Below are 13,082 nucleotides of genomic sequence, written 5' to 3'. Positions count from 1 at the left end.
GAAGTCCACCCTTCTTAAAGCATGCTGGCTGGGGAATTCTGAGAGTTGAAGATTGAAAAGTTTGAAAAACACTCTCCTAGACCAAATGACTGTCCTTCGTGCCTATTACCAAAGACACAAAGCAAAGAGAGAACATCTGCAGAACTTCTCTTTCTTCATGAGACCATAGACTAAGGAGGACAACTGTCTGCATCTTTAGTATTAGACAGAGAAGCTGTGGCCCCTGGGCCCTGCATCCAGCCAGGCCACAGTGGGGAAAGCCTTGTCTTCTAGGCCTGGAAGAATTTGGCTGCGTGAACCCCAGAATTGTTGAGTGCCTCTGGGCTACGTTTCACTCAGGTTTTGGCTGTGTGGATGGCAGGTTCTGCTCAGTGCTACTTCTTTTTATTGTCTGTGTGACGCTGAGGTTGCCCTTTTAACAGAATAACACAACAGGATAACCGAGTTGGAAGGGGCGCTGGAGGTCTTCTAGTCCCACCCCCGGCTCAAACAGGAGACCCATGCCATTTCAGACAAGTAGCTATCCAGTCTCTTCTTAAAAGCCTCCAATGCTGAAGCACCCACAACTTCTGGAATGAACTTCTGAAACAATGAAATGGAATGGAATGAACCTCTGGAATGGTTACCATTAAGTTGCAGCTGCATTCCAGGACAGGATTTTACTCTGCACTGTTCCCATCCGGGGACTCTCAGGACTTTGATTTGCTTTCTTCAAAGGCCAGCAGATTATTCTGCTTCTCAGGTGTAGTGCCTGGTCTGGAGCATCTTCCCAACTCTTCCCTTTCCTCCCCCCTTCTGCTGAGAGTGTCTTTATGGCCGTTGACTCGCCAGGCACAGGGTTGGTGAATGTGGTGCAGCAGATGCCAGCTAATTGCCGGCGCTCATTCTGCAGCTGCCATAGGGCCAAATCAGCCAGCTGGGGCAGACGCTGGACATGCATCTGGACTCTGGCATTGGCCGGCAGCCCCGAGAAACAAGCCTCCCATTGTTTGGGGGGCAGAGACGGCAAACACCCCTGTGCTCTGCTCAAAGGTTAATACTTCGGAAATTATCCCTGCCTGTGCCCATATCAAACAAAGCCACTGAAATGAGCAATAATGTCATGGCTCTATCTTCTCCCCCCCCTTAAAATACCCCTTCTCCTTTTTTTCATGATGATAAACTGCTTTGCAGAGCAAATGGGATTTTGTCTCCCGTTGCAACTCAACGGCCAATCCTATTATTTCATTGAGTGCTACATGAAAACAAGGAATTAAGTTGCAGCTGCAGTGAAAGACCAGATGCCCGCCATGCATTCATCTCGGTTATGGTTTTCTCCCATTTTTCCCAACCCCCACTCCCCGTGAGCTCGCCTTGCTTCATGTCACAGCCTGATCAAACATGAGAGTTGCATTTGATGTCAACGTGAAGGTGTCGGCTTGGCATCCAAATGTTTTAAAGCATTTGTTGCCTTTGTGATCAGCCTGCTCCGCTCGCCGTGGAATTCATGGACCTGGTGTCTTAAGCCCTCATTTGGAGAAACAGAAGGAACCAAGAGGTTTCTCGTTGGCCTTGAACATGTTACTATTTGCAGCGACTCCCTGAGGCTGACCCTCCGCTCAGCTTAGAATCCCATGATATTAAATGCAACAGGGACATTTTTTGATTGCATGCATACAAAATTGTTATGCCAGGTGTGACCATGTTTGCAATACTCTGGCAGATGTGATTTGGCAGTCTTTCCTAAGACATACCTGCTCACACAAAGAGCTGGCTTGGTAGCCCATGTGATTCCCAATTTATTTGCAGAAATGAAAAGCTCTACCTACAATGCAGGGATGGTGGAACAAATCAATGTTCTCGCTTGAGGCACAGAGGACCAGGCTTATGCTGGAAAAGGTCTCTAACTGTTGATGTTAATGTCAACGGGTCTGGTGTTGCTTGTCTGGGGAGACCTCTTGGTTTCCATCTCCTTCGGTGATGCTTTGTCTCTCATCCCTTTGGACCGGTAGACTTGGTCACCCTGGAATACCGAGGAAGCGACCTAGACGCACAACTCGACTGCATCCATCCAATGTTCCCAGCTTCTTGCCACATCCATCCTGCCAGATCCTGATGCAGCTGCCCAAGAAGGAACCAGTGGTGAGGATTGGCACCAGACTGGCCCTTTTTTGCTAAAAAGAAAAGAAAAAAAGAAGGTCCAGTCCTTCAGAATTGCTCCTGCCTTTCAATAAGTGTAATTAAACCCTCCCCGCAGCCAGAGCATTGGAGATCTGCAAGTAAATACCCAGCCAGATGAATAATGGGAGCCGAGAGAGACAGGGGCACGGACGGCGTCAGAAAATCATAGCATTGCCACCAGCCCCGCCTCCTATAATTTGCAGACCCGAAGCCAGGGCTGAATGGAAGCGTCTCCTGGAAAGGGAGGAAAACCGGGGCAGCTTTTCTGAAAGGCAGCTGAGAATCGGGACACAAAGACTTGCTAAGCCTCTGCTTGCCTCCTCCACCACCTCCTCCCGTGCCACCTAAACACCCCAGGACCATCTGCGCCGCCCTGGTCAAAGCCTCCAGGAACAAGGTGGTCATTGTATTCCGACGCAAGGAATACCTGTGTATATTTCAACAGAGGGAAGGTTTTGTGGTAAGTCAATGGGTGCAATTACAGGCAACCTGCACAGCTCAGATCAAAGAGGACGATTAGGTTTCTTGAAGTCTGAGAGAGCTGGATTTTGCCCATTTAAAGTAGTTTCGGGGCCCCGCGCAATTTCACTCTTCATTATCGTCTTCTAGGCCGCATCTGAGAGGCCTCAGGGGTGTTTATTTCTTCAGCAGCCTACAGTAGGAGAGAAACCCACCATGCCTAGTCCTTAATTTAAGGTTATTTATTTGCTTAGATGGCTACTCTGCCCTGCCCCTAGGACTAAGTATATAGAGAAGCAGGCACACAGGACATTGGGCAGGGATAATCGGACAATAAATGGAAAAGCCAGTTCGGATAGGAATTAAAGGAGTAAATTAGAACTTAGCTCAACTCTGGGAAGGATGGAAAGTAATCAAGGAGAGAAGCTACCTGGAATTAAGGAGACACTTCCTAACAGTGAAGACAATCCACCAGTGGAACAGAAGTTGCCTTCAGAGGTTGTGGGCGCTTCATCGCTGGAGGCTTTTAAGAAGAGGCTGGACAGCCACTTCTCTGAAATGGTAGAGGGTCTCCTGCTTGAGCAGAGGGTTGGACTAGAAGACCTCCAAGGTCCCTTCCTACTCTGTTATTCTGTATGCTACTTGGACTGGTGTGGTCAGGAGGGAGATTTTTCACCATTTCTGATTCAGCATCCATTGCTTCCATTTACCAGCCCATTGTTTCAGATCATTGCTTCTTTCTTAAGCAAAAAAAAATGCTGAATAGAGGCAATTATTTGAATTCTGGCTTTCATCCACCTTGTTAGCAATTCATAAGTCTGTACTTTCATTCTGAATTTACTCTTGGCTCCAGTGCAAGTTTGGCCCTCCGAGTTAGGCTATCTCGTGAACTGGGCTTACAACAAAGTTAGCTTTGCTCTTCTGAATTAGCCTCGGCACATTTTTCTGGCATCCCCGATTTCATGGGTGTGCTTGCCAAAGGCATAAATGTACACATGTGTACAAAGGGCCTCCCCCCAAAGTACGTGTGAGTTGTGTCCTTCTGTGTTCTGGAAGCTGCTGCCGGCCACCCCTTGACACCTGTTTCGGGCCCCTCCTGAATTTTTCAGAAAAGATCATACGGCTTCGAGTTGGAAAGGCTGAGGGTGTTAATAGCTTCCAAGATCAGAGCAGATCGACTTTATTGCAGTCATAAATTTTTGTGAGAAAGAACTCTCCAGTCTCTGAGTAGGTTATGCCAAGGGTATTCCTCTGCCGAGATCCCAGAGCCGTGTTAGGCTGTGCCTTACGACAAAGGTCCCCAACCTTTTGGCACCAGGGACCAGTTTTGTGGAAGACACAACATTTTTCTGTGGACCAGGTGGTGGGGAGGAGGAGGAGCACACAACCTAGATCCCACACATGAGCAGTTTATGGTAGGGTTTGCCCACCCGCCACTCACCTTCAGCTTTGCGGCCCAGACCAGTACCACTATTGTGTACTGCATATGTTTAACAGACTGTGGTACTGGTCCATGGCCCGGGGGTTGGGGACCCCTGTCTTACAAGGTCCAGAATTCCCAACCAGCATGGATCTGATTGGGCGTTTTGGAAATGGTCTCCTTGCTATGTCCTTCAAGAGCCTAGTTGGAACAGGAATTTTTGACCGATCCTCAGAGATCTGAATGCTTTGGGCATTTCCATGAGATTGGGGTGTCCATCTTTGGCAAATTGTGGACTTCGACTCCCAGAATTTTGGACTTGAAGTCCACAGGTCTTAAATTTGCCAAGGCTGAGCACCCCTGAATTGGATTGTTTTGAGTTTTAGCGTTATCCTTTCTTTAAGCAGTTTGTCATTACTCCTCAGACAAAAAAAAAAGAGAGAGAGAGAGAATGAGAGAACCACAATCTGGCACTGTGGTTATCTACAGGATTGAGCAATATTTCTTTTCCCAGAATAAATGCTCAACTTTTCCTTTCTCTATTAATTGCCAATGCTGAAAGAGGTGGGGTTACATCAGCAGTCCTGCTGCAAAACCGCCTCTCCCTTCTTCAGGCTGATCATTGGAAGCTTTCACAAGGACACTCAGGCTGGACAGTTTACTGCCGACTGCTCCAAATCAGAGCCTGGAAAAAGTCACTAGTCCTGATTCAGAGCCCAGTCAGGACGTTCTGCATCTCCCCCACTGAAATGAAAGGGGGCTGGGCAAAAAAGTGGGTTGAAGCTTGCAGGAGGTTTGAAGCCAGGACTGAAGAATTCTTGAGTTCTCTCTTGGCGTTTTCTGGTTGAGGCCAGTTTGTCTCCCAGCTTGCATAGTTCACTGGGGGTTTTCAACCGTCTGCCTGACATGCTTCCAGAAAAGTTGGACAACAAACAAATCAGACTTTGGGCTTTGCTCCTTGTTTAGCCTGATACATCTCGGCGACATGGGCTCTTTCTAGTCCTAGGTCTGGTTAACCTTCCCAGAAAGACACATTTGACTCTTGTGTTGCTGTGACAGGGATGATATCCAACTCGTTTATCCCCCGGTGTGTGCTATTTGCACAGGAAAGAAACCCAAGGGCATCTCACCTGGCATGGGCACCAGTCTGCAAGAGACAGAAAGCCACAAATCTGGTCCCTGGTTATTTTGATCTGGAGAAGCCAAGGTAGCAAGGTAGCCATTATCCGCCTTTCTTTCTGAGAAGCTCTCATCCATCCATCTTGGGCTGAGCAATTAATTAACAGGGTTAACATGTACATGACCCCGTTCTGGCTGGTGATGAACTGTGAAATTCCTTTCTATTCTCCCAGGCTGTGGTCAATGATTCCTGCCTTCCTCCCATTTAATCACCTGCTGGCCCATGAAGGTCTCCCCCCACGAGGGGTCTGTTTCCCTCAATGGGCTCTGTGGTGTGTGTGTGTGTGTGTGTGTGACGCCATCCAGGCAGAATGTGGAATCCTCAGTCCAGCAGCCGTGTCCCACTGCAGGTTGCAGACTGACCACTTCGGTGGGAGAGATCTGAAAGAGATTGAGACCCACTGCCAATCTCTTCTTTGCCTGCATACAAACATCTGTCCAGAAGATACTGGTTGGAAGTTACAACAGCACTGGAAAAAGTGACCTATGATCGTTTTTTCACATTTATGACCGTTGCAGCATCCCAAGGTCACATGATCAAAACTGGGTGCCTGGCAACTGGAAAGTATTTATGACGGTTGCCGTATCTGGCTTTCTTGGCTGAGTGCGACTGCAGAATAGCTTTCTCATTGCAACCCAGCCAGAACAGGAGTCACAGTTCAGCCGGTCCCCCCTCCCCCCCAGTTGGCAACCGGAAATGTTGTTGGCACCGCCCAGCATCTACCACACTCTGCCCAACATTGGGGCTGAAAAAGCAATGAAGGGGAAACTACTGGTGAGATAATCTGGAAAGGTTGAGATGCAAGTTTTACTCCAAGGTGGAAGCTTTGGGGAACCACAACTCCCTTCCTCGGGTGTTATGAAAAGGCCAAGCTTCATCAGCTTTGGGGAGCAGCCGCTCGGATGCATGGAGAACAAAAACTACCAGGCTCCCAGATTTTTACAAAACACTCTCAGTCTCTTCTTTCTTTCCCTAACAGATATCTGCCTGTACCCCTAAGAGTGGAAGAAAAATGTCCAGAGAAGTCTCAACTTTCTCAACTTTAAGCTGGGTGGACTTCAGCTTCCAGCATCTTTTGCAAAGCTGGCTGGGGAATTCTGGTAATTGAAGTCTATCCAGCTTAAAGTCAAAAAAGTTGGCAATCACTGGTCTGGCTGATGCCCAGTGCGGCAAGACACACGGATGCATTGTTGCTTCTCTGGTATGTTGTGTAGCGATGGGATTTGGACACGTCCTTTGAGCTGGAGACAGAGAAGGGCCCATGTTCCCAGGCTGAAGGGGCAAAGTGTGTGTGTGTGGGGGGGGGCAAGTGCCCTCCAAACTGAAAAATCAGACCTAGTGGCCAAATTATCTATGGGGTTGGGGAGGGGGAAGAAGTAAAGTGAGCATAGCAATGAAAAAGTCTTCAGCTCCCACCCAGAGATTGGGAGGTGGGCCCCACAAGAACCCCAGGAGAAGCAGATGTCGGCCTCTTAAAGGCTGTACAAGGGAGCGTTACTTGCTTTGGGTGCTTTGGGCCCGGAAGGGAAGCCAGGCCAGGAGGAAGGCGGCTGGGTGGAGCAGCCCTCGCCCTTTTAAGTGGCGTATGCACTGCTTCGGCTGTCCTCGTGTGACCTTGCTTTCTGCAGAGCTATTAATACACCCGATGGGAAGGGCTGCTGGACTGCTACACACGCCATGGGGCAGCCACCCCTCCCCAAAAGGAAGTTTGCTGCTTGCCGGAAGTCTTTCTGGGCCAACCCCTACCGCCCGCTTTCTCAAACTGTAAACCTTCTGTGCATGCCCAGATGCCCATTTTTGACCCCTGGATGGTCCTGGTTTGCAAGCCCAACCCGGCAAGCTCAGCAGACACAAAGAAGAGACTTTAGTTAGTGGGCTCTTGATCAAAACCCTTCCAAGCAGGAGCATTAAAAGTTTCAATGCTGAAGCTGGAGTAGAGCTCTGCACCCTGGATTAATTGCTGGCTTTAAAAAAAAAAAGATCAAGTGGCCATAGGGGAAGGGGAAAGCCTGTTGGGCTGGCCCCTTCCCCCAAATCAGGCTGCTCTCCAGATGACTGGCTCAGGCTGATGGGAACAAGCCTCTCCGCCATCAGGCAGGCGGTGGAGAAGGAAGGGTGGGTCCCCGGACAAATTCCTTGCCAGGCTAGAAGGCAGCTTCCTAAATGCTTTGCACACCTCCTGGAGAGCTGAGGTTCCCCTTGGCATTCCTGCCCCCCCCCTCTGCACATTAAGTGCATGCCTCTCCCGAGCCAGACATGCTGAGTAGCCCATTCCTCTGCCGTCTAGGCAGCCTGGGGGCGAATTCAAAGCAGCCCTGCCAGAAAGAAGGGGACAGGGCAGTTTTCCACTTAACCACGGGATCCTGCAGAGGCTGAAGCAACCCCTTCAGGTTGGGGAGCTTACAGCCTGATTTGTCCTACAAATGCCGCTCTTTTGTTAGGTTGCTTGAAAGTGAACCATGCCAGGAAACGAAGGCTGGTTCCTCGACTATTCACCCTCCCTTTTAGAAATTACAGCCTTGGCTCAAACCTCAAGAAGCCTTAACGGCAGCAAAGCTTAGCTGGTGGCTGTTGTGTCCTTTGAGAGGCCGTTTCAGATGTCCTGGTTCTGCTTCTCTGCTGGGCTTGCTTGAGCTGGACCTTCATAGTTCTTGGGAGACTGAGAACTGGTGAGGTCAAGGCCGTCAACTTTTAAGCTGGATGGTTGGACTGTCTTTCAGGTCCTTCAGGAGAACTTCATAGACAATGTCCAGGCGTGTCCTTCTCCAAGAACAGACCACAGTTGCTTGGCAAAGTTCACGGTCTGCAGGCCACAAAGGGGTTGGCATTCTTGGCATCTCGTGTTGGAAGGATTGGGCAAGAACTAATGAGAAAGAAACACCTTCTCATGGACACCCCTCCCCCCAAAAGGCACCCAATTGTTTCAGACATGGCACTTGCCTGGGTCGCCCAGTTGGGGTCACCCAACCCCCTGAAAGCTTTGGCCAAATGGGCCTTCTCTTCCCTTCCTGCAGTGGGCATTTCAAGAATGCTTGGGAGAAACATCTAGGAGAGGTTCAGCATCTTCTTCTCTGTTCCTGGAGCTTCCCCAGAGGGTCTTCAGTGGGTCTAGTCCCATCTCTCTCTATATATATCAATGCATCAAAATAAGACCAGGTTGATTTCCCCAGATTTCCACGTTGTCCTTGTCATTACACAACGTAACAGTGGGTTGCTGAAGTTCTTTGTCTGTACAATAATTTCATTCTTGGGAGATTATCCACAGTGATGGCAGCTCGATTTTGGTGCCAGCTTCTTTAGCTGCTTGTTAATTAAATGGGGGGTGGACACACAGGAACCCCTTGGCAGATGATTCAAGGAGGAAAAATTTCCCTGAAATACGGGGAAATTTTTTGGGGGAAACTTGTTTTCAAAACCATGATGTTTCCCGTAGGGCAGTCAAATTTCATAATGTGCTTTTTGGACTACAGCATTCCTTTTTGTGGGGCGGTTCCCGTTTTCTAGGGTTGAGGGTATCTGTTACTTCTTAGGACCCTCCCGTGATCAGGTGAGCTAAACAGGGCTCTGCAGCAGGAGATCAGCAAGACTTTTTGTGTGTTTGGAGGGTGGGAGGAGGTGTTTAGTATATGAAAAGAACAACAACAACCCCCCCCCTTCTTTCTTAGGCCATCAAAGCCAAATTCTTGCACAAGTGTGAGTCAGCGAGAGTTGAAGCCAGTGAGTGGGGCGTGTTCTTTTCTGGCATGCATCTTTCCTGGTTCAACTCAGTTTGGTTTTCAGGCAGAAACAACAAACAAGGGTGGAGGGTTGTGTGGACTCTGCACTGCTGGGAAGCAGGCCCTACTCCCTCCTCCAACAAACCCCTTTTTCTCCACACTGACCTTTTCTGTCTCCCACCATTCTTGGCCCACCCACAAGTTAGAAGGCAGGTTCACATGACCAGCCTGAAGCAGGACAGTCAAACACAAACCTACTAGTTGTAGGCTGCAAGAAGACCTCCAGAGGGACCTGAGAGTTAGACTTTCTCCAGCGTTTTGCTGCCACCTAGTGGTGGTTCTGATCTTTGCAGCCCATGTCTGGAAGATTTACTCTAATTGTTCTGCTTTGCATTCTGTCCGATTTATAAATCCCCAGAGTCTTCTGTCTCAAGGTTACCACTTATGAGTTGACCAGCATTTCCCCTAAACAAGGTAAACCAAGGCTGTTGGTCAACATCTCTTCAGTCAATCAGAGACCTCTTTACTAAGCAAAGCTTTATCAGCCCCTGGAGCAGGAAGGAAGGAAGCCACAGGAATCTCCCCGCCCCCTCCAAAGCTAAGAATGCAACGAAAGAAGGTCAAGGGTTAAGGTGGCCAAGAGTCAAGAGCCAGCAATCCATCACGCCCTTAAGCATCCCAGGAGGTGAGTCCAAAGGTCATTGGAGGAGGAAGAGGAGGAGGACGGCGGCAGAAAGAATGCAGGGTATATTAGTTTAACCTCCACACTCCAATCCCAAAGTTGTAGCCACACTGGACTCAGCTCAAAAAGTGGAGATGTAAAACTAAGGAGAAAATGTTTAACCGGCCATGATTTTCATCTCTTTTCACCCAATCCAGGGACAATTTTCAGAACTAGGCAGGGCCTCAAAAAGGGGGTGGAAGATGGTGGCCTTGTGGCCCGACACCAGCTTTCCATGCTGATGTAACCATAATTTGGGTTAATGTGTTTCACATTATTTTTGTTCTGTTAAATATATTTTGGACACTTCCTTTTTCTTGTAACGGCTATTCACCTCTCGTGTTTGAAGCATTGGGGCACACCTGAGCTATTCTGCTTGTAATGCCCGATTTACAGTGATCTCCTGTTTGCATTTACTGTTTGCAGAGCAAGATGCATTGGATGGAAACAAGTCAAGGAAACAACCATCCTAAAACTAAAAAGAAATTTCCTGATAGTTAGAACAATTAACTAGTAGGATGGCTTGCCTTCTGAAGTTGTGGGTGCTCCATTACTGGAGCCTTTTAGGAAGAGACCGCACAGCCCTTTGTCTGAAATGGTATAGGGTTTCCTGCTTGATCAGGGGGTTGGACTAGAAGACCTCCGAGGTCCCTTCCAACTCTGTTATTCTGAACAACTAATGCCTGAAAGGTAAATATTCAATGAAGGTTGACCTCACCGAGCACTAAGGGAATTGTCTTCGGTTGGACTGTTAAAACAGCAGCTTCCTTATTCCGCTCGCTTGAACGCCTTTTCAAAGGCAAACATTTTAGGATGCAGAAAGAGAACAGGATCCCAAACCCTTCTAGTTTTGCAGTTTGGGCATTTTTTTCTTCTTCTAATCTTCTGCAAGGTCGCGTTTTCCTGTTCCATTCTTGTTCTGAAGGTTTCAGCTGGGGCTGAGGATGGATTCTCCCTGGACAAGTGGAAAACAGTCTGTCTGTGTCCAAGCCTTAACAATGAATTTCCCAGCCACTTGCTCCATAAGGTGCCTCCGAAATGCAATCTGGAGAAGAAGTCACCTGTTCTAAGTTAACCTCCTGGAAGCGTGTTTCTATGCGTCTGCGTGAATGCGCATGCGTGCGTGTTCTCTCCTGCTGGCGCCCTCCCACCGAAGCCACACGCTTCTGCTGCAGAAGAGCAGATGCTGTGAGTCATGCGGGGTACAGAGCAAAACACAGCCACACCCACCCCTGCAGGAACAAAGATTGAGATCTGTACAGCACCTGTTGTACAGCACAAGGTGGTTGGGGGGGGGGGAGTCAGGCCTGTGCATTCGAGGGCTCCTGCTTTGAATGCAGATAGAGAAAATAGGTCAGCCCTTAGGATCTGCGTGGAAGAAATGTTGGTTTTGGGGCTGTGCCCGAAATCTGGAGAGAGAATTCTGGCTAGTCTTTCTTCCCATCAGGACTGCGACACAAAGAACAAATGAAAGAATGCTTTTGAAGCTCAGGGTGGAGTTTGCTGGGCCATTTTTTTCTCCCCCCCCGCCACTTTATGTTCCTGTTGTATTTGGGGCAAGGAAAAGGGGGTTCCCCCCACCCACCTGCCAGCAGACTGTATCAGAGTGGCAAAGACGAAGGTGATTGGCCCTGGATTTGGAGCATAATTCGTGGCACGCCAGGCGCATCCTGGAGCATAATTTGGAAATATTCATAAATAATCAAAATAAACAACAATTTCTAGAGCATTGGCTTTTGCAAAGTCCACCAGATGGGCCTGTTAATGTATTTTTTTTTTAAAAAAAATGAACGTTTTACAAAGAGCAAAAATAAAAACCACAGACGCATAAAAGTAAAAGAAGAAAGAAGAAAGACAAAAGTGTAGCAAAAAAAGAATAAAAAGAAATAGAAACTTCCAATTTCCTTTGCAGCCAGTAGAAGTACAACCCCAAAGTTGTCTCTTGCTCTTTTACTCTAAGGAAAATCAGAAAAAAAAGCTCACTCTTTTCTCCTATCCAGGGATTTTTAAACAAGCGGATAGCTCGGTTTGTAAGGCGTTCCATTTCAGAAGGAAGACAAAACCTTAGGAAGCTGAGCCACCTTGAAAGGCACTTGTGTTTCAGCAGAGAACCACCTGCCGGATTCCTGAGCGAAAGGGAAGACACACCAAGACTGAACCGCCACCCCGAATATCGCTGGAGGCAGGAGGGTCACGTTGGCTTAATGTAGTGTTCGCTTAATGCAAGAAGCCGGGTTTCTACCAGCTGCTTCTGTCACGGGGTTCGATTTCCCCAAATCGGTGTTGTTGGCCCATGGAGATATCGATACTAGTCATCCCTAATGTTCCCCAATGGCACCACTGTCCAGAACATGGGGGATTCCTTTGAAAATAAGGAATGTGTACTTATTTACTAGGTTTGCTAGATTTCAGACCATCACAGTCAGAACTCTGTGAGGTGGGCAGGGCTGAAAGGGAGGGGACCAAGCCCAAGGTCACCCTTCAGACCAAGGTAAAACCCTGTAGTCCCTCGGTTTCTTCTCCAGCACCTTCACAACCACACCAAGCTGACTTCACTTCTGTCCTGGTATTCACAAATAGACTTTCAGCCTCTTAAGCTTTGATCACACAATGGCCTGTTAGCGCCATCGCCTGCTCGGAGGAGGCTCCTACAGCCTTATAAAAGCAGAATTTAAATGTGCAATGGGGGGCGGTCACATTTTCCCTAGAAGATTTTATTTCCACCCTTCCTTTATTCTTCCCGACAAAGAGGTGTGGCTGGAAAAAGAGTCTCCCCAAAAGAGTTGAGCTTTTGGAAAAAGTTGCTAACTTCAGTAAATGCTCAATGGAACCAACCACTACCTATCTTTAGGGTACATCCCCTGTGATCTTATTTTAGCAAGATTGTATGGGGTGTGGACCTTCCTTTTTAAAAAGAGGCCTGTTTTATTTTTATTTTTTTTAAACTCTCCATTGTGAATATCTGGGTCTGAACTCCACCCAAGCTATAAACCTAAGATTGAAGAATATTTCCCCCTCCCCCTCAGATGCAAAAAGGGGGCTGCCATTAACCACAGTCACCATCCGTGAACGACAAAGTAGCACTTTGGGAAGTTTGCAATTTGGCAGAAGAAAAGTCTGTAATAATATGAAATACGATGTGGTTTTGGAACCCAAGATTTCAGCAATTAAGAGGTAGAAGCAAAGCCATGAAGAAGTTGGAGTTGTAAAAATAGTCTGAGCGTCAGCAAGAATTTGCCATTGCCTTGGGAAGTATCCCTAGGAAGTTAATATCTTAAAGGGAGTGGTCTAAAAGGCGGATCTAAGCCACGGCTGGCCTTAATTTTACCCAGCCCAGGGTAATGCTGAGTTAGAGAAAGGACAAAGAGTTTGTTTCATACACACAGTGGCCTCTTAATACCCAGGACAAGGACGGACGGGGCTGAG

This window comes from Vipera ursinii (genome assembly GCF_947247035.1).
Source record: "Vipera ursinii genome assembly, chromosome: 11".
Taxonomy (NCBI): domain Eukaryota; kingdom Metazoa; phylum Chordata; class Lepidosauria; order Squamata; family Viperidae; genus Vipera; species Vipera ursinii.
Note: the sequence above shows the minus strand (reverse complement) of the source record.